Source organism: Emydura macquarii, unplaced genomic scaffold, assembly GCF_026122565.2.
Source record: "Emydura macquarii macquarii isolate MOO-44397 ecotype Brisbane River unplaced genomic scaffold, CSIRO-AGI_Emac_v2 contig_2924, whole genome shotgun sequence".
NCBI classification, from domain to species: Eukaryota; Metazoa; Chordata; order Testudines; family Chelidae; genus Emydura; species Emydura macquarii.
In genome coordinates, this window is record NW_027133061.1 from 3,676,153 (window position 1) to 3,701,487 (window position 25,335).

At 52.8% G+C, this 25,335-nt stretch overlaps 1 protein-coding gene across 1 annotated transcript in view; it reads right to left on the reverse strand.

The window, feature by feature from the left end:
- Positions 1 to 9,451, reverse strand: part of CERS2 (ceramide synthase 2) — a 42,402-nt gene extending 32,951 nt beyond the window's left edge. Inside the window, exon 1 of the mRNA XM_067569636.1 lies at positions 9,170 to 9,451. The gene's annotated coding sequence lies outside the window, so the exon portion shown is untranslated. The remainder of the gene's footprint in view (positions 1 to 9,169) is intronic.
- Positions 9,452 to 25,335: the final 15,884 nt, after the last annotated feature.

Genomic DNA, 25,335 nt, shown 5'->3' on the forward strand with positions numbered 1-25,335 from the left:
TAGACCAGCAAAAGTTTCTAATCTAGATCTGGCCTTTCAGTAGTGATATTACATTTGGGGGGGAAATTGCTGTAAAACTATTTTTTCTTATTAGGTGTATTACGGCACCTGTCAGACCCAGTCATGGACAGAGACCCCATGGTGCTAGGCGCTGTGCAAAGCACAGAACAAGACAACAGTCGCTGCCCTAAAGCGCGTCCAATCTAGCCATCAGCAATGAATGCATGGAGTGGATTCCACGCATCACCCCTGCTGTGACAATACCCTGAACTGCATGTTAACCCCTACATACATACGACAGTGATACTTTATTGTGTGTATTACAGAGATCCCAGCTGAGGATGGGATCCCCTCCTGCTGGGTGCTGCACAGACATAGAGCAAAAGACAGGCGGGAGAAAGGATCTCCATTTTACAGACAGGGACCCAAGGCCCAGAGAGATCATGCAACTTACTCAAACAAAGTCACATGAGGAGTCAGTGGCAGAGCTGGGAATCAAACTCAGATCTCATGAGGTCCAGCCCAGTGCCTTCACCCCCAGCCCATCCTTCCTGTGTTTGTTTAAGAGCCTGGCAACCGATACTCTGGTATCTCCCCCAAGGAATTGACCAACCACTTTGCAGGGATCTCTGGCCTGGTCAGCTCTGGGGATTCATTCTCCAGCATGGTTGCTACTGCTGCAAATTCCCTAGTGTGGACACTGTTTATACCAGGTTAATGACACTGGTGTAATCTGTGTACACCAGGGGTTTGCATTGGTGCAGCTATCCCAGTGCCTGATATCTGCAATGTAGGCCAGGTATTTGGCCACCTACATGCACTCACCTCCTGGACGAAGGATGCCTGTAGAGAAAGCAACCCTAACGCTTAGCACTTATGCACACTGGCATCACCACAGCAACATTCAACCATTCATGAAGCCCCGATCTCTCTTCGCTGAGATATGCATGAGCTCCATGTAACATCTGATTACAATTTAGCTTTTTAGTGAAGACTGAAGCAAAATAGGCATTAAACACCACAGCCCCCTTGATGTCATCTGTTATAAACTCTAGCTGACATACACTTTCCTCCTCCTTTCTCTTGTGCCCAATGTATTTAAAGAACCTCTTCTTATGGCCTTTTATGCCCCTTGCTACGCGGAACTCATTTTGCACCTTAGCCTTTCTGATTTTGTCCCCATATGCTCGTGCTATTCTTTTGTACTCCTCTTAGCAATTCATCCATATTTCCACTTGTTGTAGAATTCTCATCTTGTACCACCAGCTCAACACGCCGCCCGACGCCACTGTAGTTACATGCACTTGTACAACATTGGCAGAGCTGGGGGGACGGGACACACAACTCAGGGCTGGAATAACAGTAGAGGCTGCGGGATGGGATTGAAGCAGAAGTGATGCATGAATGTGGAGCCAGGACTGGAATAGCAAGAGGTGCTACCGGCTGAGGTTTAACAGAGCAGCATGGTTTGCCCTATGCCTGGGTGACATTAGCACCATCCTCTCTCAGGTGCCAAATTCCAAGGGAAGGTAAAACTGGGCATAGAGCTACCCTGGCTGCCCTCCCCCTGCTAGAGGAACCAGGAGGACAAAGAGGAAGAAAAACAATCCCACAAAGCAGGATTAGGCAGAAACACAAACAAACCGCACTCTCAGGTTTCACTAAGCAAAGGACATTGGACGACTGAAACCAGAGCTGGGGATCAGGGAACCAGACCTCAGTCCTCATTCTCATCAGCTGGGGTTGAGATTTCCAGACTCAGAGACCTAACTGGAGGCACCCAAACCCAGATTTAGGCACCTAAATCAGTGGCCTGATTTACAGCTGTCAGTGGGAGCTGTGGGGGCACAGCACCTCTGGAAATTAGATTCCCTCCCCCTTTGCAAAAGGCCAGTGCAAAGACCCTGCCCCATTTAAATCTGTAATCTCTGTATAAAAGGACATCTTTATGGGATGTCTAAGAGCTAGCATAGGACAGATCAAAATGTAACCAGGAGAGATTTGACCCCAACATGTATAAAAATCCTGCAGCACCCAGGGTAAGGGGAGGGATAACATCCCAGCCCAGATACAAAATGCAGAGCAGGTGGGGTATGTAACCCATTGCACTAATACAGATTTAATAGGACTATTACACAGGGAGGTAACACTGACCAGCGGAGAAGGCACTGGGCTGGGAGTCAGGAGATATGAGTTCTATTCCCAGCTTGGAACAAGTCTCTCTGTTTCCCTTCTCACTTCATGTCCATGTAGATAGTTGGCTGTTTGGAGCAGGGACCATCTCCTAGGGGTACCTCTACACTGCAATAAAAAACCCTACAGCCTGGAGTCTCAAAACCCAGGTCAACATGGGGCGTGGGCTGCAGGGCTCAAAATTGCAGTCTAGACGTTCACACTTGAGCTGGAGCCTGGGCTCGGAAACCTCATGGTGAGGGATGGGTCTTAAATCCCGGGCTCCAACCCAAACATTTACACTGCACTTTTTAGCCCTGCAGCCTGAGACCGCATACGCTGACCCGGGCCAGCCATGGTTCTTTTACTGCAGCGCAGACTTACCTTATGTGAACGTACAGTACCTAGCATAATGGGGCTTGCAGCTCAGAGGCAGCCTCTAAACAATAATGCAATGTTAGATTAAAAGCACTAAATAAAAGCTGGGGAGGATTGATCTACACCCCTCTAGCTCTTCTCTACTGATTTTCATCTGGAGATCTCAAAGCGCTTTACGCAGGAGGTCAGTCTCATTATCCTCATCTGTAGGATGGGGAAACTGAGGCACAGGGAGGGGAAACGACTTGCCCAAGGTCACCCAGGCAGAGCTGTGAACAGAATCCAGGTCGCCCGAAGCCCAGTGCTCTATCCACCAGACCGCAGGGAAAGGATGGGCAAGAGAGGAACTGTCCCATGAAAGGATCTCGACCTCCCAAACTACAGGTTTGAATGAAGATCCAAAACAGGCTTCGATGGCATGAGCCTCCAGCCTCGGAAAATGAGTGACAGTGGCACCCTTGCCGCAACAGGCACCGGTACAATCAATATTTTACTTTCAGTGCAACAGGGGATGAGTGCGCCAAGCCTTGACTGACCTGCTGGCTCAGGGAAGTCTGTCCTGCCCTGTGCCAGAGCTAACATTAGTTTGTCTACTTAAAGATTCAATTCACAGTGGGGGAGGGAGTGACATTTATTCCAAGGAACTTTGCTCCTATTTGCCTGTCTCCTCACCCTCCTCTTCAGTCTTGAAGCTTTGCTAAGCAAGGGAGATTTGTGAGGAGGAGGGAGGAAGAGAGAGCAAGAAATCGGTGCTGCTGCTAAAACAAACAGGGGCAAGGGACATAACTGGCATGAATCAAAGCTGCCATGCATCAGCGGAGACTGTCCGGGGTGTAATGGAGGAAATACTTCCTATTAGCACAGTTAGCACCAGAACAGGTTACCAATAGGGACATGGAGCCCCTGTCATTGGAGGTTTTTAAGAACAGGTTAGACAAACCCCTGTCAGGGATGGTCTAGGTTGACTTGGTCCTGCCTCAGCGCAGGGGATCGGACCAGAAGACCTCTTAAGGTCCTATCCTGCCCGCATTTCTATGATTTGATGACTGTCAAAGACACAAAGGGCAGGTAGGTTCCCCGTGATGCTAAAGCCCTACTCCCTTAATACCTGGCATTAGAGAATCCCAAAGAGTTTGCTAAACATTGACTTGGCCTCGCAACCCCCTTGTGTGGGAGGAAAATCCCATTACCCCCATTTTACAGATGGGGGAAAATGAGGCACAGAGCAGAGACGCCATTTGCTCAAGGTCACCCAGTCAGTCAGTGGCCGAGCCAGGATTAGAATCCAGCCCCCTGCTGCACCCAACAGACCATGGTCTGTTTTAGTAGAGAAAGGTGGGTGAGCATTATCTCCACTTTATAGCGGAGTGAGACTGAAAGCTCTTTGGGGAAGGGGCAGTCTCTCACCAAGAGGGGAAAGTGACTTGTCTGAGGTCACACATCCAACTCGGTGGCAGAAACACAACCCAGGAGTCTTAGCTCTCAATTGGCTGTAACCACTACACATCACTCCCTTCATCTACAGATCTCAAAGCACTTTACAAGGGAAATCGGACACAAACACTGGAAGTGATTTGTCCAAAGCCACCCAGCCAGCCTGTGGGAGAGTTGGGAATAGAATTCGGTCTCCAAGTTCCAGTCTAGTATCCTACATATTGGGCCACATGGCCTCTCATCATATTATTAACAACGTAAAGGAAGATTTTCAGAAGCACAAAGGCGATCATTTAGGCATACGATTCCCATTCAAAGTCAATATGACTTGGGTCCCTAAATCCCTTGGGTACTTTTGATCACCTCCTCCCTTATTGCTTGGTTTGTTTACTAATCCATACAGATCCTCAGTGTCATGTAGCACCTAGAAGCCCCGATCAAGGCCCTGTCATACTGAACACTGCACAGACTGTGAGAGAACCAGGCCCTGCCCTACAGAGCCCCAGTCTAAACAGACCAGACAGACAAGGAAGGATTATATCCCCATTTTACAGTCTAAAGCCCCACTCCTAAAGACACTTATGCACGTTTAACTTTACCTCTGTGAGTCACCGCTAGGTACATACCTAAGAAGTGTTTGGCAGATCAGAGCCTAAAATCACAAAAACAAGACAGAGATAATGGGTGGGAAGGGAAAATAAGAGGCCCAGAAAGGGGAATCACAAGGTCAAACAGGAATTCAGTGGGAGATCTGGGAATAGAACCAAGGTCTCCCAAGTCTCAGGCTGGTGCCCTGCCCACTAGATACACAGCCATTCTGATGGAGAACTGTGCAGCTCACTGGCTGACAAGCTAGAAAGTGCCAGGCCATTTACAAAAGGAATTCTCAGCGGACCAACAAAGAACGTAAGCAAAGGACTGAATGGAGTGCTGGATTCAGAGATCTAAACCGAGGCAGATACGCACCTGCAGGTTATGAAGAAACTTATCAGCTGCATTTGGGATTTACTCGCGTAGTTTGGGTTTTGCTAATCTAATTCCATTATTTTTTTAATTAAAAAAATGAATGAATGAGATTAAGTGCTTGTGATCCCCAAACCCAGGGAAATCTGTAGCATTTGCAGTGATGCTCCTCAGAGTTAAAGGGATATCAATTTAAGATTAGTCTCCAAATTTAGTGTTAGTGGGTTGTTTGTTTTTTTTAAACGTAGCTTTATGATTCATACAGCGCCAGAAGCATTTTAGTTGCTCCACAATATTAAGATGCGAACACCTCTGCCCTCACTTGAAGACATCCTGATTTAAGTAGACAAACTTACAGATAAGAGATATGGGTGGGGTTACAATGAAGAGCAGTGATTTAAGCAGTGGAGTTTGGTTCATTACCGCCACAATTTCCATTTCTTTTTTTTCTTTATGTACATATATAAACATACACACAGTTTAGTGGTTGTTTTGAAGGCGGCTTTCAGAGAGTCAGAAGAGAGAATTTTTTTTTTGCAAGGAAGTTTTCCCGATTCTTGCCATTTGAATCGTGAGTCTTGTGATATTTGTTGTTTTTCTTAAAGCCCCGGGTCCTGGAGTCAGCCATGAGAATCTTTGAACTTCTAGCCTTTGTGGTTGCAGAGAAAAGCTTGAAAACATGATCCATAAAGGCAAAATAAAAACCACCTCACAACCCACAGAAGGCAAATAGACAGAACCCAATAGTGCAGCCTAATGGGCAGGTAATCAGACTGGGATTCAGGAGACTTTGTTCTATTCCTGGCTCTGCCCCTGATTTGCTGGGTGACTTGGACAAGTCACTACCCCGCTATGTGACTCAGTTTCCCTATCTATATAACGGAGATAATGATACCTTCTTTGCAAAGCACTTTGAGATCTACTTATGAAACCCACTAGCTAAGAGCTTGGTACAATAATAATGGAATCTATTAAGGTCCATTTAAGCCCATCATGAAATTGGCTTAAAAATCATGAAATTTTAAAAGTAAGAGTTGAGTTCTGTTTATTTGCCTCCTGATTTCATTTAATGTTTTTTAAACACATTCCCGGGACTACTCATAACAGCAAAAAATTAAGTTTGTGTGTGTTTGCAGGATCAGGGCTGTGAGTGCTTTTGAAAAATGCGAAGGGATTTCTCTGGAGGTCAAGAAATCCAACAGAACAGCTGGTACAAGGGGCATGAGAACCAGAAAGTGAAACTGCCCAGCCTATGTAAACACACACATACACACAGAGGGAGCAGTAGCGATGGCTGGTTTATATTTTTTAAATTCTTTCAATCTCACCCATCTGACATCTTATAATTGTGGAGCAACAGGTAGGGATTTACTGAGAATAGACTATTTTTGTCTTCACAGCTAACATGTTACATCTGTGCAACTTCTGCTTTGCCGCTGTTGGCTTAAAAATAACGAAGTCCCGATCTCCAAAAGCCATGTGTCATTTTGGGGGGCTGAATTCAAAGCGCCGTAAAAGGGGCTTGAATTTCAGAGAGCATCAAGTACCTGCCATCACCACAATGGCGCTAGGACAGTTGACACCAGCTGAAGATCTGGCCCAAGATGTTTCAAGTTGGGCACCCAAAACCAGAAGCATCCAAAAAAAAAAAATCATCAGTTTTTTTGGGTGGGGGGCAGGTGATCTAGGCCCAAAAACAGATAGCAATCTGACCTGCCTGGGTAGATCCTAGGCTAAAAAAGTGGTTCTGCACGGGTGCAGGGATCCACCTGCCCAGACCAGCCCAAGAGATCAGGGCCAAAGCACCTCTTACTAGCCTTGCAGCAAAACAGCAGGGGTAGTGATCTTGCATCCTACACTTGCTTCAGACTGAAAGCTCCTTGTGGCAGAAAGCCCTTCTTTACATTTTCTCTGCAAAGCGCTAAGCGCTGCATGTGCCCTGCGAGGTTCTGCTCACTCAGCCAACTTCTTGTATTTTTTTTGAAGGAGGAATATTTTTAATTCCAGTTATGATGGCAAATGGAGGAAAGAGTAAATCTAGGACCATTGTAGTACAGCCCGCTGTCAGATCGATTTATCTGGATCGACTGAGCGGTCAGTGAAGACCCGCTCAGTCGATCCAGAAATCGACGTACTAAGACCACCTTCACAAGCGGAGTAGCGCTGCGTCGACAGGAATGCGGTTCCTGTCAGCACAGTGCAGTGAAGACGGCGTGCAGAAGAGAAGCACAGAAGTTGACAGGAGTTACACAAGTTTTTTGCATAGCTTGTGTAACTCCCGTCGATTGCCACTGAATCCCGGAGGGTCTTAATAATGAAACCTTCTATTTTACTGAATGCCAGAATGGAGCATGGGGCTCGGAGTCAGGAATTTCCATTGCCACCAACTTGCTGTGTGTTCTTTCTTGAGCCACACAGACCTGGGGTTTTCAGAGTACCCTAGGGGAGCTAGGAGCCCAGTGGCTATTAAATTTGCATACTTACCTGTAAGCCCAATTAAAAGTCCATGTCCTAACCTCTTTGACTCAGTCCCCTCCACCAATCTGACACCCCTCACAGGTATCTGAAGATGAACATTTATGCAGAACTTAATGCATGATATGGAATATTTTCCACTGACTACAGTCAGCTTTGAATCAGGCCCATATTACAAGTCATATTACAACTCCTGACATTCGGAAAGTGAGAAGTCAGCAGCCCAGGAGCTTAAAAAAAATAAAAAGGTTCACCAGAGATAACACCCAAAGAGTCCAAACAAGATAAACTCTGGTCACTGAGGCCTCAGAAAACATGTTCCCTACAAATCTTCCCATCTACATTAAGCATTCTGCAAAATCATGTGCTTTGGAAAGATCTCAAACTCACCACATCAACAAAGTGGGGGGGGGGAGGAAAAAAAATCTGGAAACAAACACGTGAAATCCTTATAAATGTAGCGAGCATTTACCCCAAGTGCAGGGAGGATGGTGGGGAATCCTTGTGTGGAATCCTTGGAAAATAATCAGATCCCACAAACACTGCATCATCCAAATTCCATAAGGCACTAGCCAGAAAGCAGGGGGCGGGGTAAGAATACTTCATCAAGAGTGGGCTAAGATAACAGCATCTCCAACTTTCTTTCTGTGGATGATCGGCCCAGCCTGTTGCATTCCCTCATTTTAAGAGGGATGTGAAAGGCCTTCCACACCCCACAAGCTCAGAAGTTGGTGTGGCCGCCCCAGGGAACCTTGCCAAAGCCCCCCCCCCCCCCCTTTTTTTTTGGCCTTGCAAACGCTTCCAGCCTCTGTTTTTGCAAACGGAGAGCAGATGAGAGCCCTCCTCCCAACAAACCCAACCCAACCAAATGCAAGGGACGACCAGCGGAAGATAAAGAGGAAGGGGGGGAGTTTAACGTCCTTTTTGAGTGAAAAGTTCCAGAGAGGTAGCCCTGTTCGTCTGCATACAGCAGAAACAACCAGAGACCTGTAGCACTTTAAAGACTAACACGTTTAATTTCTGCAGGCTGCAACCCACCCAAGCTTATGCCTGCAGAAATTAAACGTGTTAGTCTTTAAAGTGCTACAGGTCTCTCCTTCTCTTGGAGCGTTTCAAGCCCAGAGGCCAGCCAAGGCAACAGGCAGGAACGGACCGTAAAATATCCCCCGTCCCCGTCCTCCACCCCACCTTCCCCCATGAATCAGTTTCTTGTGAACTTCTCCAGTGGGCGGACACTGGCTGAAATGCACCGAGCCCCATGCGAAGCATTAGTCATTGCAAAGGGCGGGGGGGGGATGCTGCAGGAACCACCCCCAGCGCCGGGTCTGTTTGTAATGCCCCGCACGCACACGAGGGAGGACTCTACAGCCGTCCCCCCCCCCACCCCAGGGGGGGGATGCCCAACCCCCCACCACCCGGCCTCCGCACGCGCCCCCTAGCGGGGGGGGAGGGGGCCCGCTGTTCTCCTCCCTCCCTCCGGCGGCTGAGGAGCGGGGCGGGGAGCTGCCGGGCCGGGCCAAACCCCACCCAGCGGCCAGCAAAAGCCGCAAAGTTGCTTCCCCTGCGACCGCTGCCAACTTCCCAATAGCGGGGCCGAGCCGGGGGGGCGGGGCGAGCCGGCTGAGGGGACTGAGGGGGGGGGGGGAGAAGAGCGAGCCTGGGGGAACATCCCGCGGGGGGGGGGGGGGAGCGAGCCCGGGGCCCGAACATCCCGCGGGGGGGGAGGGGCGCCGCCGCCCCCACTCACCTGAGGAAGCGCTCGAGGGGGAGCGGGCTCCCTGCGGCCTCTCGCCTGCGCCTCTCGGCCCCTCTCTCCCCTGCTGCCAGGCGCCGGGCAACGCGCGCGCCCAGCCCAGTGACGTGCCCCCTCCGCCGCCGCCGCGCCCCCGCCGCTCGGCTCGTCGTCAGGGAGCCCCGCCAGTCGACCGCGGAGAAAGCGATCGGCCGCGCGCGCGCGCGCGCGCTTGGGAGGGACGGAGGCCGCCACGGCCGGGGGGAGGGAACGGCCGCGTCGGCGGGACGACCGCTGGGCGGGGCCGCTCCAGGCAGGAACCACGCCCCCTCCGACGCCGGCGCCGTGCCGTCGCGCGCGGCCGCTCCTCAGGCTCGGCCCGCGGCGGGCGGGGCTCGCAGGGCGGGAGGAGGGGAGCAGAGCAGGCCTGAGGGGGGATAGATCGATACATACGGGGATCAATGGATCGATACATCGACACAGGGATCGACAGATAGACAGATACAGGGATCAACTAATAGATGCAGAGATCGATAGATCAATCAACAGATACAGGGATCAATAGAGAGATACAGGGATCGATAGATTAACAGAGATATGGGGATCAATAGAGAGAGAGGATGCATATGGGGATCGATAGATGTGTACGGAGATAGAGAGGGAGATGAGGCGTATGGGGATCGATAGATAGATATGGGGATCAATAGATAGATGAGGCGTATGGGGATCGATAGATAGATATGGAGATCAATAGATAGAGGAGGGGTATGAGGATGGATAGATGTGTACGGAGATAGAGAGGGAGATGAGGCGTATGGGGATCGATAGATAGATATGGAGATCAATAGATAGAGGAGGGGTATGAGGATGGATAGATGTGTACGGAGATAGAGAGGGAGATGAGGCGTATGGGGATCGATAGATAGATATGGGGATCGATAGATCGATCTATCAATGCTCTTCACCCACTTCCTGCGTGCGATCAAACAACAGCGAGTGGCTGTGACTGCTCAGTGCCAGCTTGTTCAAAGGGGGCGTCAGGACAGCCATGTTCCAGTTCACACCTCTGCTGCGCTGCCGGGGGTTATGCAGAGCCCCCTTTCCAGTATGCTGGCTGGCCCCCACCCTGCAGTGTGGCAGCTGTGGCTCCCCTCCACTCTCCCTTGCTGCCTTCCGATGGTTAACGCGCTGCTTACAGCACATCGCTTACCACCTTCCTTCCTCCCTGGGGCCGCTCCAGCCCTACTGGCCTCTCCTTGCCTCCAGGAGGAGGGCAGAGCTGGTAGCCAGCCAAGTGACAGGGAGGTGCTCTCAGGAAGCTTCCTTGCATCTCTCGATCGTGCGCTCTCAGTCCCTCTGCTTCCCCAAATGACTAGGGAAATTCACTGCCCAAAATGTTGTTATCGCAGCGTTAGTCTGGCCGGCCTCGTGCCCTTCCAGAATGTTGAGAGCACCTATACTTAAACCTCTGAAAACCAAGAAACACCACGGTGCGCACCGGCCCTGCCTGGCAACCTTAACTCTGCCCCTGAAGCTGGCAAGAGCTATGGGGGAAGTCCTGTCAAGACTTGAAGGACTCTAATCCTCAGACCCCATTCCTGGGGGCTCTTGTATCACCTGATTTGTTAACTTTAGAGGCTGCTCGTTTGAGCTTCTTCTCTGAGGGTGCTGTTTGTATTGCCCGCAGATGTAACGCAAGAGTGGCAGATGAGAGAGACCGAGAAGAGGAAGTGTGTAGTGGAAAGTCTCCACGGACCATCATTAGCTTGAGAGTCAGCAATCCCACACTCAGCGTGCCTGAATGTCCTGTGACAGTACGGAGAGCACCGAGTGAGAATCTCTATTGTGGCTTTTGCAATGCCAATCAATAGGGAGGGGGAAATCTCTATGCTGCTTTCTTGATGCTTGTCTCCAGCGGTGCAAAGCACAATGCAGTGCCACAGTACCTGATGCTCGGTTGAGAATCCAGCTTGCCTTATGTTTTGGCGTATCAGAGGCTGGAGAAATACTGAAGCGCATCATGTGTATTGCAAACTCAAGAGGGCAACTGGACACTCCCTATCCCACTGCTACAGCAGCAGGTCTGACAAGGCCTTGTCTGAAACCAGCTCAAGTGCATTCTCATGAATTCCTGCCAGAGCACACAGTTCCCTTGTGAAATCTGGGTGTTGGTAGTAAACACGTAAGAGCTGACCTGCCTGGTGATGGAAAAATGAAGATTCTTGCCTGGCTACAAGATTAAACCTGAGGTTGGACAAATGAAAACCATACATAGGAACCTCCTCTGATCAGCTGGAGAAATAGTAGGTGCTCCCTGAAAAATGGCCCTTGAGTCTGGACTTAAGAGGCTAGAGAGTGCTGGCAAGGGGCACCAACCCAGAGCTTTGAATAGAGCTCCTGCTGGCATCCAGCCAGGGTTTTGTGTAGGTAGCTATGGCAGTGAGTCCAAAGAGGAGCAGACAAACAGAGCACGTCAGAGCACGGGGTCAGGAATGCTGCTTCGGTCCTTGGTAGGTACTCCATGGTCCTGACCACACGATGAGCTGCCAACTTCCTTTACACAGTACCGCAAGAAGGAAGGAGAATCAGGACCTATTGCTTTGAACCCTGAGGCAGAATCATTCGTGTTATGTTCACGGCATGCACACAGAGGCATTAGATGAAAACATCCATGCTCTTGCTGGAAGGTTGCTGCATAACACGACTTTATTTCTTAAACTCCAGACCTTAACACACAAAAACCCAGAACACAGAAAAACAAAGCAGATTGCTCCCAGAGAGACACACCTCACTCCACCCTGCTTGTGCCTGGCTCTTTGCAGACTGGGACTGACTGTTGCTAGGACCATATCACATGCTTCCCTACAGAGCCCGCTAGCCGGCCAGCAGGACCAGGAAGGCCCCTGAGAATTTAAAGTGACAGTTTATAATTAACTCAGTTTTCAATGCACCACAATTCACACCAGTTGCTATCCTGCCAATGCCACCAACAGAGTCAAATCTCTAGCTCTTTGCAGCTGTGGAGCAAAAAGTGCTTACAAAGGAGGTCCGTGTCGTCATCCCCATTTTAGAGATGGAGAAACTCAGGTCATCAGCAGAGCTAGGAATTGAACTTGGGTCACCTGAGCCCCAATCCAGTGCGCTGTAAGTCTAAGTCCAGTGCAAACATACCACTGGAGTCCTGGAGAAGTTCTGGCAATGCGCCTTCGAGAAGGCATCCTAAGCCCTCCACTCCCTTTAGCCTCAGAAAGGGACCCCACAGAATCACCATCAGCGGCTGAAGGGCCATCAATGAAGCCTGCCCTCCACTTGCCCTATAGACTGCAGCACCCGCAGTTCCCACTCTTAGTGGATGTGGCACAGTCATTCAGCCTGTCTAACTTGCAAGGCAGCTGCGGCAGTGAGCGAGGTGCTTGACTGTACAGGTTTGCAGAAGCAGAAGCGGTGGGCCTGCTCAGAGCAAATGGAGAAGTGTGCGCGTGTGCGGGGAGGGCATATAACGGAACGTGTTTAATTCTGTGATTTGCAGCTGCAGGGAGGACCTGGGCCCCAGGGCCGGAAGACTTCAGTGTAGAAGATGTCGGGATGGAGCCCGGGCTCTGAAACCCAGCAAGGAGGGAGGGTCTCCCACCCAAGCGCAAACAGCTACACTGCTTTTTTTTAGCACCCGAGCATGAGCCCCAGTCAGTTGCTCCAGGCTCTAAGGATCTTTTCTTTGCACTGTAGATGTACCCTTAGAGGGATGGAGGTTTCTGACCCTGCAGTAGGGTGGGCGAAGCATCCCCCAGCGGCAGAGATGGATGTGTGCACATGTCAAATCATCCATACACAAAATAGCAACTAAAGAGTTAATGGGCGGGGCTTAGGAATGCGGGGAGTGAAAAGACGGAGTGTTAAAGGTGGGGGCATGGAGCCCTGACACGGGGGGGGGGGGGAGAGAGAGGCAGGGAGCATCTGCTCTTGCTCAAGGTCACACAGGGAGTCTGTGGCAGGCACTTTGCATCGCTGTGCCTCAGTTTCCCCATCTGTGCAATCACGATAACAGCACTGCCCTGCTCACAGGGGGGTTGTAAGGCTAATACATTAAAAACTGAAGTGCTCAGATACTGGGATGGTAAGGGACAGGTGAGAACCTAAGATAGAGAGGCATGACAGAGGTCAAACAAACCCTTCCCCAGAGAGGAAGGATGGCCCTGTGGTTAGCCCACCAGCCTAGGACTTGGCCAACCTAGGTCCCTGCTCTACCTTGGGCAAATGACAGGGGCCCAGATCCTCACAGATATTTCAATGCATGCAGTGTTGTTATAGCTGGAGTTAGGCATTTGGATACCTATGAAGATCAGGGCCTTATAGTCTCAGTTCCCCCATCTATAAGTGGGGTTCATAATAGCATTTCCCTGTTGCACAGGGTGGATGTGAGGTGCTCAGATGCAATGGTTGTGGGAGGAGCCCTGTAAGTACCTTAAATATAGCTGTGCTGTTCCCTGCCCCTTAGGGCTCCTTTTTCCAGCAAGCCCCGCTTCCCACAGTACAAGGGCCCCGCTTTTCAGAAGAGCTCAGTGCATGAGAAGCAGGCTGGGTGCCAAGATCTCACCAAAAGTGACCCTGCGGGCAGGGGGGTCTCACTGCAGGATCAGTGCCTAGAGTCGTCAGTTGAGCCTGTCTGTCTGCCCGCCCAATGTTGGGCGCTGTACAGAGAATGCTAATAAATAATACCAAGATGCATAATTACCTTCCACCAAATCCAGAGTAGATTAAGGGTCTGTCTACACTGCAAAACACAAACAAAAAACTCACAGCAGGAAGTCTCAGAGCCCAGGTCAACTGAGTCTGGGGTAGGGGCTAAAAATAGCAATGTAGACGTTCCTGCTGGGTCCGGGCAAGGGGGGGTGGCTCTCAGAGACTGGGCTCCAGCCCAAGTGGGAACGCCTCTGCTGCTGCTTTTAGCGCTGCAGTGTGAGCCCCACAAGACGCAAGCTCTGAGACTCGCTGCTCTGGGGGGTTTTCGAGTTTTTTATTGCAGTGTAGACGTACTGTGGGAGGCCACCCAGTGCTGGGCAGATCCTGGATGCACAGCACCGGCTGGGGGCTGCCGTGCCTAGGAATGCAGATACCCACCTTGATGCAGCTTCAGCCGGTACGAAATGAGGAATCCTATCCGCCTAGCAACCCCAGTCATTGTAAACAGTCCAGCCTGGTGCTCTGTTGTCTGCACTGGCTCCCCAGGGAAGATGGGGTGAATTAAAGGTCCCTGTTGGGATTTTCATAACCATGGCTACCCACCACGGCCCCCAGCACAATGACATTGTCCAGACCCAGAACAGAAGAGTGTCTGACAGCCACCCTCTCAGCCAACACACCAGGACCAAACCAGGATCTCCACAGCTAAACGTAGACACTGCTGAAGTATGAGCTAGAGAGCCAAGCCTCCAGCATGCAGTGTTGTAACAGGCTTATATCCTCTGGCTCGGCTGAGAGGGGGACCCATTACACTCACAGCCCAGTGCATTACACACGTGCAGAGAAGCAGAACAATCAGTGTCCTCAACTCGCACCCGGGACACTAACCACAGGGGGCGTGATGGGAAGTAGTGGAAACACATTGCACATAATCCCATCCTGCCCTACCGGGAAAGGTTCCTCCCCCCCCCTCAGCCTGACTCATGGGGGCTTTCCAGCAGTGACACCTGTTCCAGCAGGAACAAATGATTTAATTCCTTCTCTGGGTAAGCAGAATCCTACTTGGTCACAGACGTCACAGTCCCCGCCTCACCATTCCACAGATGGGGAAACTGAGGCAGAGGGCAGGAATGAGACTTCCTAAGGTTGCACAGTCAGTGCTGGGAATAGAAGTACTAGAGCCTGCTTTCCCCCAGCAGTGGGAGTAGAACTGAGGTCTTCCAAGTCACATTTCTTTGCTCTAACCAATAGACACCACTCTCCTCCCAGAGCTGGGAAAGAGAACACAGAAGTCCTGACTCCCAGCCTCCTGCTATAACGACTAGACCCCACTCCACAAGCTGTGGATAGAACCCAGCAGTCCTGACTCCTGGCCCCCCCGCTCAAACCACTAGTCCTCACTCCTCTCCCAGAGATGGGGATAGAACCCAGGACTCCTGATGCCCAGATCCCTGCTCTAACCACTAGACCCTGCTTTCCTTTGCTGTCTCTCAAAGTGGCTATGCAAAGAGCCCGGGCCTGCCCAGCTTCCTCTCTCCCATTCCTGTCTGCATCGTTGGGGTAACCTCTTGCAGGGGTGGGGGACAGAGGGTGCCGGGGACGAGGGCAAGGGGGAGGACAAGCAGGGCTCAGAACCCCTGACCTCAAGGTGCTGTTGCAGCAAAACAGAAGCCTAGAATGCCAGGGCTTGTAGTCGCTGCCAGGCTGCTGAAATTTAGAGGACCCCCCACCCAAACTGCACCCCAGTGGCTCCTTTCTCCACGCCTGGGCACAAAGCCCCTGCAGTTGGCAAGTCAGACCCGAAGGAGACCCCCGCACTGGCTCTCCTGGGGTGGCAGGGAACGGATGGACCACGTTGCCAGGATCAGCGGGTGTGACTCAGCCGCAAGGAGCAGACATTGAGTAAGTGGGGCCAGGGTTTTGCACACTCACTGCTCTGGCCCGAATCACGTTCCACCAAGCATTTCCTCTTCAAGGCCTCTGCAGAAGTTGCGACATTCCCGCTCCCCTCACCCCTCCATGGCCCCGATCCGGCACTGAGCTCAGAGCAAGCGGAGCCTGCGCCCCGTCTGGCTGCAGTTCTGCTGTCGCTGAAGTCACTGGGCAAACCTCCCAGGGTGGTCAAGTGACAGCAGGCTCAGGTCATCCACTGAGTCTCCTGGCGCCTGGTTCAGGAAATCATCCCTATCCAGGCCAGCGCTCACAGGACTTAAACACATGCTGCAAGTTAGACACAGAGAATCAGAGAAATGTCTGGCTAGAAGAGACCTCGAGAGGTCGTCTAGTCCAGCCCTCTGCGCTGAGGCAGGGCCAAGTCAGCCTAGACCATCCCTAACAACTATTTGTCGAGCCTGTTCTTAAAAACCTCCTGTGTGTGACGGGGCTTCCACAACCTCCCTCAGTAGCCAGTTCCAGAGCTTAACCATCCTTATAGTTAGACCATTTTCCCTAATATCGAACCTAAATCTCCCTGGCTGCAGATAAAGCCCATTACTCCTTCTCCTTCCTTCAGTAAACATGGAGAACAATTGATCAGCATCCTCTGGATAACAGCTCTTAACATATTTGAGACTGTTATCAGGGCACCCCCAGCCTTCTCTTCTCTAGAATAAACATGCCCAGTTCTTTCAGCCTTTCCTTACATGCTGCCCCAGATAAGAACAGTGGTTAAAAATATTCCAGCGATTCTGGAGCTTCAGCCTCACAGAAAGTCAGTGGGATTTGGGCTCCTAAATTACTTAAGAACATTTGAAAGTTTGAATCCCTTCCCTGCATGTCTGCCCCAGAGCATCTGTCTGCAAACTCCTCCTGGCTCCCTTTGCAAAAAAAAAATAAAAATAAAAAATAAAAATGGTAACATCCATAAGCCAGTCGGAGAGCACTTCAATCTCCCAGGACATTCTGTAACTGACTTGAAAGTTGCCATACTTCAACAAAAAAACTTCAAAAACAGACTTCAGCATGAAACTGCAGAGCTGGAACTCATATGCAAACTTGACACAATCAGATTGGGTCTGAATAGGGACTTGGAATGGTTCTCTCCTTACAAGAAGTAATTGTCACTGGTCACACATTCTCATCAACGGTTGTGAATAGACCTCATCTACCCTAACTGAATGGACTTTGTTAGCACTTGCCCTCCCCATTGTTGTTTCTTACCCTTGGGGAGATTATATATATATATATATATATACACACACACACACACACACACACACACTTCCTATCTGTGATTGCTACTTCATGCATCGGACGACGTGGGTTACAGCCCATGAAAGCTTATGCCCACAGAAATTTGTTAGTCTTTAAAAGTGCTACAGGACTCTTGTTGTTTTTGAATAGCAAACAAATTTGTAACTGAGTGAAATCATGAAGAGGTTTCTGCTAGCTACTTGTAGTACAACAAGGAAGCAATTGCAATAAACAATTATCACACCATTAAGTAGGAGTAACAACTAATTAACAATCAGCATTAGCACATGCCTTGATAACATTTTATCCCCAAAAGCCCAGCAAGTACAACTGGTTTTAGTACATAGAAAAAAAACATTGCACCACTCAGACGGGTGTATATAGGATTTATAATAATTGTTACAGCACCACAGGAAGAAGGTATCATTAGCCACATTGTACAGATGGGGAAACTGAAGCACAGAGCAGGGAAGTGACTTGCCTTAGGTCACCACCAAGCCAGTGGCAGAGCTGGGAAGAGAAGAGAATGAAATTTATTTATTCATTTGACACCTGGACTTCCCTCTAAACTGAGCTCTTAGAAGTTGGTGCTGCTCTGGGTCCTGCCCATCTGAATCCAGGCCCCTGAGTCTTTTCCAAAACTCATCCCAGTTTGGCTCATCTCACCTGCAGCAAAGAGCACAAAAGCCAAGCCCTGCACGCCCAGAGTGGGTAGGGTTTTACAGTCTGAGCTTTTGGCTTTGTTGGCATTAGACCTCAAGGGCCCATATAAGACTTCATAGGGCCCTGAAAAAGCCCAGCTGGGGAGACTTGTAATTACCAGACCCACAGTGCTGCTGAGTCACTGCCTAGCAAATGTGTGTAATGCAAACATCTCTTTGTTTACTCTGCTGCCATCTGCTGCACCTTGGCAATATGAAGCAGAAAGGGGATCATCCTCATTATTATTATTGATAATAAGAATACTAATTTGGAGCAGTAGCAGGGATCTGTTTAGCATTCCTGGGGAAAATGACATACTCATAGAGAAGGATTATGTATTGAGTGCCTCACACAACACACCCTCTCCCCTGCACATCAGGCAGAGAAGTGCGGTTTGCTAATAGGTTGATTAAAAGCTAATGAATGCAGACGGCTTTGAAAGTGAAAAACAGTGCAAGTGCTGAGAAATTTTAGAGCTAAAGTAACGGGCATCATGGTCTGCTGGGAAATGGAGTTCTTATAAATAAGGATCCATTAAATAGTGTAATGGGCTGGAGAGTGTGTGAGAGAGAGATTGAAGGAGAGCAAGAGAGCTGCCCTCTACTGGATGGCATCAAAATGGCTCAGTTGTGTGTCATATGCCCTACAACACTAAACACTAATGGAGATTCTCCTTTAGCTCAAGTGGTAGGATCCTGGGCTCAGGTTTTGGGAGAAGGATCCCTATTCCCCCTCTCGCTATAAAGCTCCCTGGGGCTAGCCCAGCTACAGATCCTATGTAAACAGATTTTCTTATCATCATAACGATGATACTTTGCATTTCTCTCACACCACCCATTGGAAGATCTCAAAGCATTTCACAGGCACTAATGAATTAGACCCCTTGGCAGCTCTAAAGTTTGAGCGTGCAAGTATCTAGTCTCTGAACTCCAGGAGGGAGTGTGGCCTTGTATTGCACCAAGAAATTCAGTCCATAAAGTCAGGCCAGATAGGGAGTGCCCAGGGTGTGGTACAGCAGCTTCTCTGCCACCCCAGCTGGCTTTGCCAGGCAGTTAGTCCCTTGGCCCTCCCGTACCAGGAGCCCGACCACACCCACAGCCTGAGAGATCCTGCAGCAGCATCTGTCTCTAAAGCCGCTTAGCCTCTGTCCAGCCCACAGAATCTCTGCATCAGAGGCCATTTGACTAGCAAGAGGATCTGGCTCATTGGCCCGTGGAGTTTATTCCACCCTTGGGGATGGATCCTGCCCGCTGGAAGCTCCCACTGACTTTGATGGGAGATCTGGATCTGCGCAGAGCACAGGGTAAGGTCCTGGCAACCAGGTGCCCCCCCCCACCCCATTCCTGCATTACAGTGGGATGCAGTGACTGTTTCTTTCATGCAACCTGCTGTTAGTCTGCGGAACTCACTGCCACAGGATAGCATTGAGGCGAAGAGCTCAGATGGACTCCAAAGAGGATCGGACATGGATGTGGATAATGAAAACCTCCAGGGGGAGGAGTGAAAGGTTCTGGAAAGGCTGTGAACCCCCCACCCCTCCTTTGGGGCATAAACTAGCCTCTAACTCCTGGGGTCAGCAGGGGACTTGCACCTTGTTCGGAAGCATCGAGTATTGGCTCCTGTGGAAGACGGGATTCTAGGCTAGCCCAATCTAGACTGGAGAGTCCTGTGTTTCACAGTGATCCCCACACTGCCCACCTCCTCCGCTGCCGGGATCCCTCCCAACCTGTGCTGCCCCTATGCAACACTCCAGCAGTCTCTCTGCACCAGCCCAGCTGCAGCGTTGCTCCCCTCCCGGTTACCGGGGCCGCTAAGCCAGCAGCCAAGGCTTCCTGCCCCTTCATCATCCCCAGAGGGGGCAGGCAGGCTCACCTGGACCTGAGCAGCTGCAACTCAGCCCTTCTCCAGGAGGGGGCAGCATTTCTCAGGAGGCGGGGACAGGGCCTGTGGGGAAGGAGACAGGAGCAGAGGGGGGAGGAGATGCAGGGGTGGGAAAGGGCTGAGGTGGGGGGGATAAGTGAGGAGGCAGGCCAGGGAAGTGGGGGCGGTGGGGCTTTCTGTGGGGCTGCAGCAGGCAGGCTGGGAAGCAGGGTCTGTTCAGTGGTGGGGTGGGAGGCTGGGGAGGGAGAGCAGATGCCAGCGGAAGAGTTGAGGAGAGACTTGATAGCAACAAATACGGCCTGGAACAAAAGAGCTGGGGGGGCACTGTCGTCTCTGGGGGAGTCAGATGCCACGGGGATGGACGGCACATCCCGGCCGTAGCTAGACGGAATGGTGTGTCCAGGGATAGATCACGTTCCTCACCCCGATGCAGAGATGAACCCAAAGCCAGGATTTAGCCCCTCTAACTTTTGGGGGGCTTCCAAGTCCCCAACCCCTCCCTTCCCAGATCCCCCACCCCCCCAGACTTTGCTCTCTGCCCTACAGCAGCGACTGCCCCGCCGCGCTCTGGACATCAGCCAAAAGAATCGGGCGTCAGGCGCTGGCAGGTACGCAAGCCTTCGGCGCGTCATGCAAGAGTGGCTCTGGGCCAATCTGATCCGCCCTGGGCTGCCCTCGGTGTTTTTGTGACTTATTTCCCCTCTCTCCTCTGGGGCAGGAATTGTTTGATCTTGTTGAACAAGGAAGGAATTTCTGCTAGGAACGCAGCCGCCTGGCAGCGAGAAGCCCTGCTGAGTCACCCAGGACCTAAGAGCTCCTTCCTGGGAGGTCAGAAACAAGGCCCAGATTCCTTCCTGCTGCTTTGAGATTTCCTTCGCCCACAGGGGATGCCGCAGAGATGCCAAGAGTCTGGTTTGGTTGCCACACTCCCCAGCAGCAGCTGATCCGCTTTAAAAGGCAGCGGCTAGTCTGTTGGACTGTAGGCGGGGAATAATGAGAAGCGAATTCAGCCTGGCAGCTGGGGAAATGCCATCCCCGTGTGACAGGTGGGAAACTGAGGCGCAGGGTCGTCAAGGGCCTCACCCAGGGAGCCTGTGGCAGAACTGGGAATCAAAAACCCCTGTTCCCCCAGCCCCATCACAAGGCCAGCATCTCTTCCCATGTATTTGGTGCCTGCCTATTTCATGAGTGGGGTGGTGGGCGGGGCCCACTGGGCCAAAAGGCCCCACCCCCCCTCAGGTGAGGGACCCAGCTGGCAACAACTGAGCATGGGGGACAAAAAATAAAGAGAGGGAAGGAGGTGCAGGTAATAGGGTCAAACTGAGGGACCCAGGAGGGGCCACCGAGCAGAGAAGCCCAGGCAGTGGCTGCTGCCGTGAGAAGGAGTCTGTGGACGCCACCCAGAGGAGCTGTGCATGGACAAGTGCCCGGAAAAAGCCTCCCGGACACAGAGATCTCCCCCTCCCCGTCCAACTTTCTCCTGCTGGCTTCCTGGGCAGGGGAGGAGGCCACAGGAGACTGAAATCCCCTCCCGAGCCACAGAACAAGCCTGGGGATGGCCGGGGCAAGTTTTCCTCATCCCACCTGACCCATTGCATGCAGGCCACCCGACCGCTGCCTGCTGGGGTATTTGCAGTGGGCACCCGAGAGCCGAGCAGCTCTGTCTCTCACGCCCCGGAGTGGGAAGTGCTGGTCCTAGGACGCTCTGAGTCAGGCTGGCTGGCTGAATGCACCCCCAGATGCAGCTCCAGACAGCTGAGAGCCACCCCTGCGTTTCCGGCCCGGCACAGGCAGGTGTGTGCAACAACTGCACTGAGCTTTTTATCTGCTGGACACCTGGAGGGAGCCAGCCGACACCAGCTGTGGCTTGGGAAGAGGCAGCGGCAGCTGCTGCCCAAAAGGAGGAGGGAGGGCTGCAGGATCAGCGGGGGATGGAGGCACCGGGCTCTGAGTTTGTGGGGCTAAACTACCACGGTCCCATGGAGCCCTGAATTCCATGCTCAGTGCTGCCTCCTTCTGGCACCGTGCACTGCTGCAGCTGCCCCAGCTCTACCAGCCTCCAGTGGCAGGAGTACATCACTGGGGCACTGGCTGGGCTTAGCCCCGAGGACCGTACGATCCATGCTCCTCTGCCCAGCTTCCCACACTAACCTACCAGCCACCCCCTCACCCTGCCATGCACTGTGTATGCGGAGGGGGAGGTGGTTCTGCCTTTGTAACCTTCAAGGTACAGATGCCTTTTCCAGGATGGCAGGCTGGGAATTGCTGTATTAATCAGCTAGCCCCCCCCCCAAATTCCAGGCTCCACCCACAATCGTCGAACAGCTAGACAGTTTAGCCAAGAAGGCGTTAAGGGTGTCGACGCGGATGCTGCCATCATTAGACTCCAGAGTTAACGCCCTCTCATTGATGTGAATGTGGGTCGTTTGCACACGCATTATTGGGTTAAATGCAGTCTGGTGACAGGTGGCTGAAGTCAGCGTGGGTGGGACTCTGCTGGGCCACCCACAATCCACTTCCTCATTGCACTGGGGCGGAAACACCCACCACAGGGCGCTCAGCGTAGTGCAGAGAGTGTGGCATGCACGTGGGGCAGATGGGGGAGGGGAACGCCCATGATTGCCCCACTTTCCCCATGCCATACGGCTGCCTTTCAGCGCTCAGAGTGCCTTGCATGTCCTGTGTCTGTCTTGTTGTGCCGCCATGGTGCCCACTAGAGAACGGTTGTTCCTGGGCCATGGCACCTGCGCACATTCAAACGGGCTCTATTTCCTTTTAAAAAAAGGACCTGCAGACGGACAAGGCCTTCAGACAAATGCATTTGGATGTCCGTGTAGTCATCACTGCAGTATCTGAGGCCCTTCACAATCACAATCTTTAATACCGTTGGGTGCTGGCAAGGCCTCTGGTGAAGATCTCATTACGCTAGGGGCTGTACAGACAAAGACCAGGTTGCCCCACTCAGGGCCGTTATGAGGGTGGAGCAAGCAGGGCAGATGCCCAGGGTACAAAGCCGTGGGGGCAGAAAAATGGGGTGGCATGGGGGGGCCCATAGGATCACAGGCCCCTCCCTCCTTGATTTCTGCCTTCCATTTAGCACAGAGGTTGTCAGAGTGGCTCTGTTGCGGTGAGCGGCCAGCATCTCAGGGTGCACCCCACGGCAGCTGGGCTCCGCGGACAGGTGCCAGCCCCAGAGGGTGTCACCAGCCAGCACCAGGCTCCTTTTGGAGGAGAGGCAAGAGTGTGTCAGGGATGCAGTTTGGAGCTCTGCCACCTGCTCTGCCTGGGGAATGTCCGGCCACGCAGAGGCGCCCTGGTTCCCACAGTGTGGAGAACCAGAGACCCGAGCAGGGTGGCTCCCACCGGCTTCCGATCTGACACCTGGCAGGAGGCCCCAGTTTTCAAGGGTGGGGCGCGCCCTGGGTGCTAAAAGCTGGGAGCTTCTCCCAACGGCGTAGTTAGTGCATCTCACTCGTTGGCCACCTCCCCAGAGTTGGTAGCTGTGTCGGCAGGAGAAGCTAAGCAGAGAAACCACCCCCCGGCTCCGGAGCGACATACTGGACAAGTTTTTCTTCATTCTTCTCATCAGCAGCTGCATGGCCGGGGGGGGGGGGGGGGACGACACGGACGACACACGACACGACACACCGGCTGTCCCCGCGGGAACTGGCCATGGACGTCCCATCTGGCTGGGGACTGCTGCATACAATGCAGCCGGTGTCCCGAAGAATCCGGCTGCTGGGAGGATGGGCAGGCTGCATGCGGGGCTGTCATGGCTGTATCTGGGGGGGGGGTTAGAGGGCCGACCACATCACAGAGCTGTCTCTCGGGCCTTCTGCCCTGCAGGGGAAGCGCGAGCGGTACGCCGGGATCATTGGCTACGCCCTGATACAGCGATATGCCGCGGTGAGCCAGGGCAGGAGTGGGGATGGGCCTGGGTGGGGGAGGGTGGTTGAAATCCTATCGCTGGACTGATGGCCGGGTGGGGAGTTCCCTGCCTCTCATGGGATCCCCCTGGATCCTGCTCAGTTACCCAGCGAGATGCACTGGGGAAGGGTTGCTTTGAGACCCCCTTCACGCACCCCACCCTTCCATCCACTCCCAGCCCCTGGTGGTAGTAGGTCCATTGCAGCCTCCTGAGGCCAAGGAGCCCTCCAGTGGCAGCAGGCAGTACTGCACCTTGCTGTACACCGGCCCCATGCCCTGATTGGTGGCCAAAGGGTGGCTGCCCCGGCCCATTTCACGTTGCACCCGCTCGTCCCCGTGCTGCTAGACCATGTGCCCCGGGCGTGTCTCAGGGCCGAGCCTCATGCAGCTTTGCTCAGAGGGGCCTGGTTATGGCTCTGGAATAGATGCCCCCGCTCCCACCTTGCTGCCTCCCATCCCCCCAGCACACAGAGGGGTTCAGTCCAGGCTAATGGGGACGCCCCCCGTGGGAGCCCCTTCTCGCCACACCCGCAGCCCGTCCCCGCTCTCCTTGTCTTCCAGGCTCCCGCAGACTCTGGCCGCAGGAGCGAGGGGGCCGAGGAGAGGACGTGGATAAGCATCTTCACCCAGCGAAGCCCCGAGCGTCTCAGCAGAGGCACGGCCTGGCTCAGGCCCTGCTGCAGGGAGCCCCTGGCGTCGCTCACAGCTGGGGGACGTGGGGCACTTTGCTCTCGCTGTTTGTCCGTGCGGCCCAACCCACGGCTGCCCCGGAAAAAATGTCTGGAGGTGCCCCGGCCCCAGCATAGACACGGTCACTCCGGCAGCGCTGTTCCCCAGCGTCGCTGGTTTCTCTCGGCAGGCCCAGAATAAGCCCCACCGGTAAAAGCGCAGTCCTGCTGGGCTGTGCCGTGTCCGCCCCAGGAGCGCTTTGCTGGTAGGACGCATTGGGAGACACCCCCAAAACCATCGCACCGGCCAGAGCCCTAGGGAAAGAAACTTTTTATTTCCAAACGTCTAAGGCAGTGTTACAAAGAACAGAGAGTAGAAAAGAGACAGTAAAACTCACCGAGCCCTCCTCAGCCCAAGACCTACTGCTGGCCACGGCTAGCTAACACCTGGTAGCCACCCCTAGCCTATCCCTTTTGCTCCTTCAGACATTCTCTAGACATGCCCCTTCCCAGTACCCAAGGGTGAGGAGGGGCATGTTTAGAGGAAGCAGGATTGGGCGTAACCAGCAAAGGGCAGGAAAAAGTGAGGCTCCTTGTGGGACATCAGGGATGTCCAGCAGAACCCCTGGCAGATGGGGCGCCTCCAGCGCAGGCAGCCACCCAGCACTGCAGGACTCGAACCTGAGACCCGACGGGGTGCAGACAAGGGATTTGCTGCAGGGAATGTCTCAGGGATCTGCAAGGGGGGGTAGGGGTTCTGTTCTGATGGGGGGCAGGGACTGGAGGCCCTAGGGTCTCTGACAAGAGAAGGCACCCCCTCCCCCCATCCTGGGATCCTCCCGCATCCACCGGACCTAAGGCGGGAGCTGCGGCAGCAAGCCTCCCACTCAAGTATCCACTTCCCCTGCAGGTGCTGGGCTCGCTGCCTCCCCTGGGGGCAGGTCTGGAAACGTCCCCCCGCCCCCGGCAGGCACCCAGGAGCCGGGTAACCGCGCTCCCCCCTTCTGGAGCCACAAGTCCTGCTGGCTGTTACTATCTCAGCAGTCCCGCGGCGTTCAGTGTCGTGCAAGGAAGAGAAGGGCTCCACGGATGGGCCCGTGCAATAACCTGCCTGTTTTCCAGGGGGCCTGG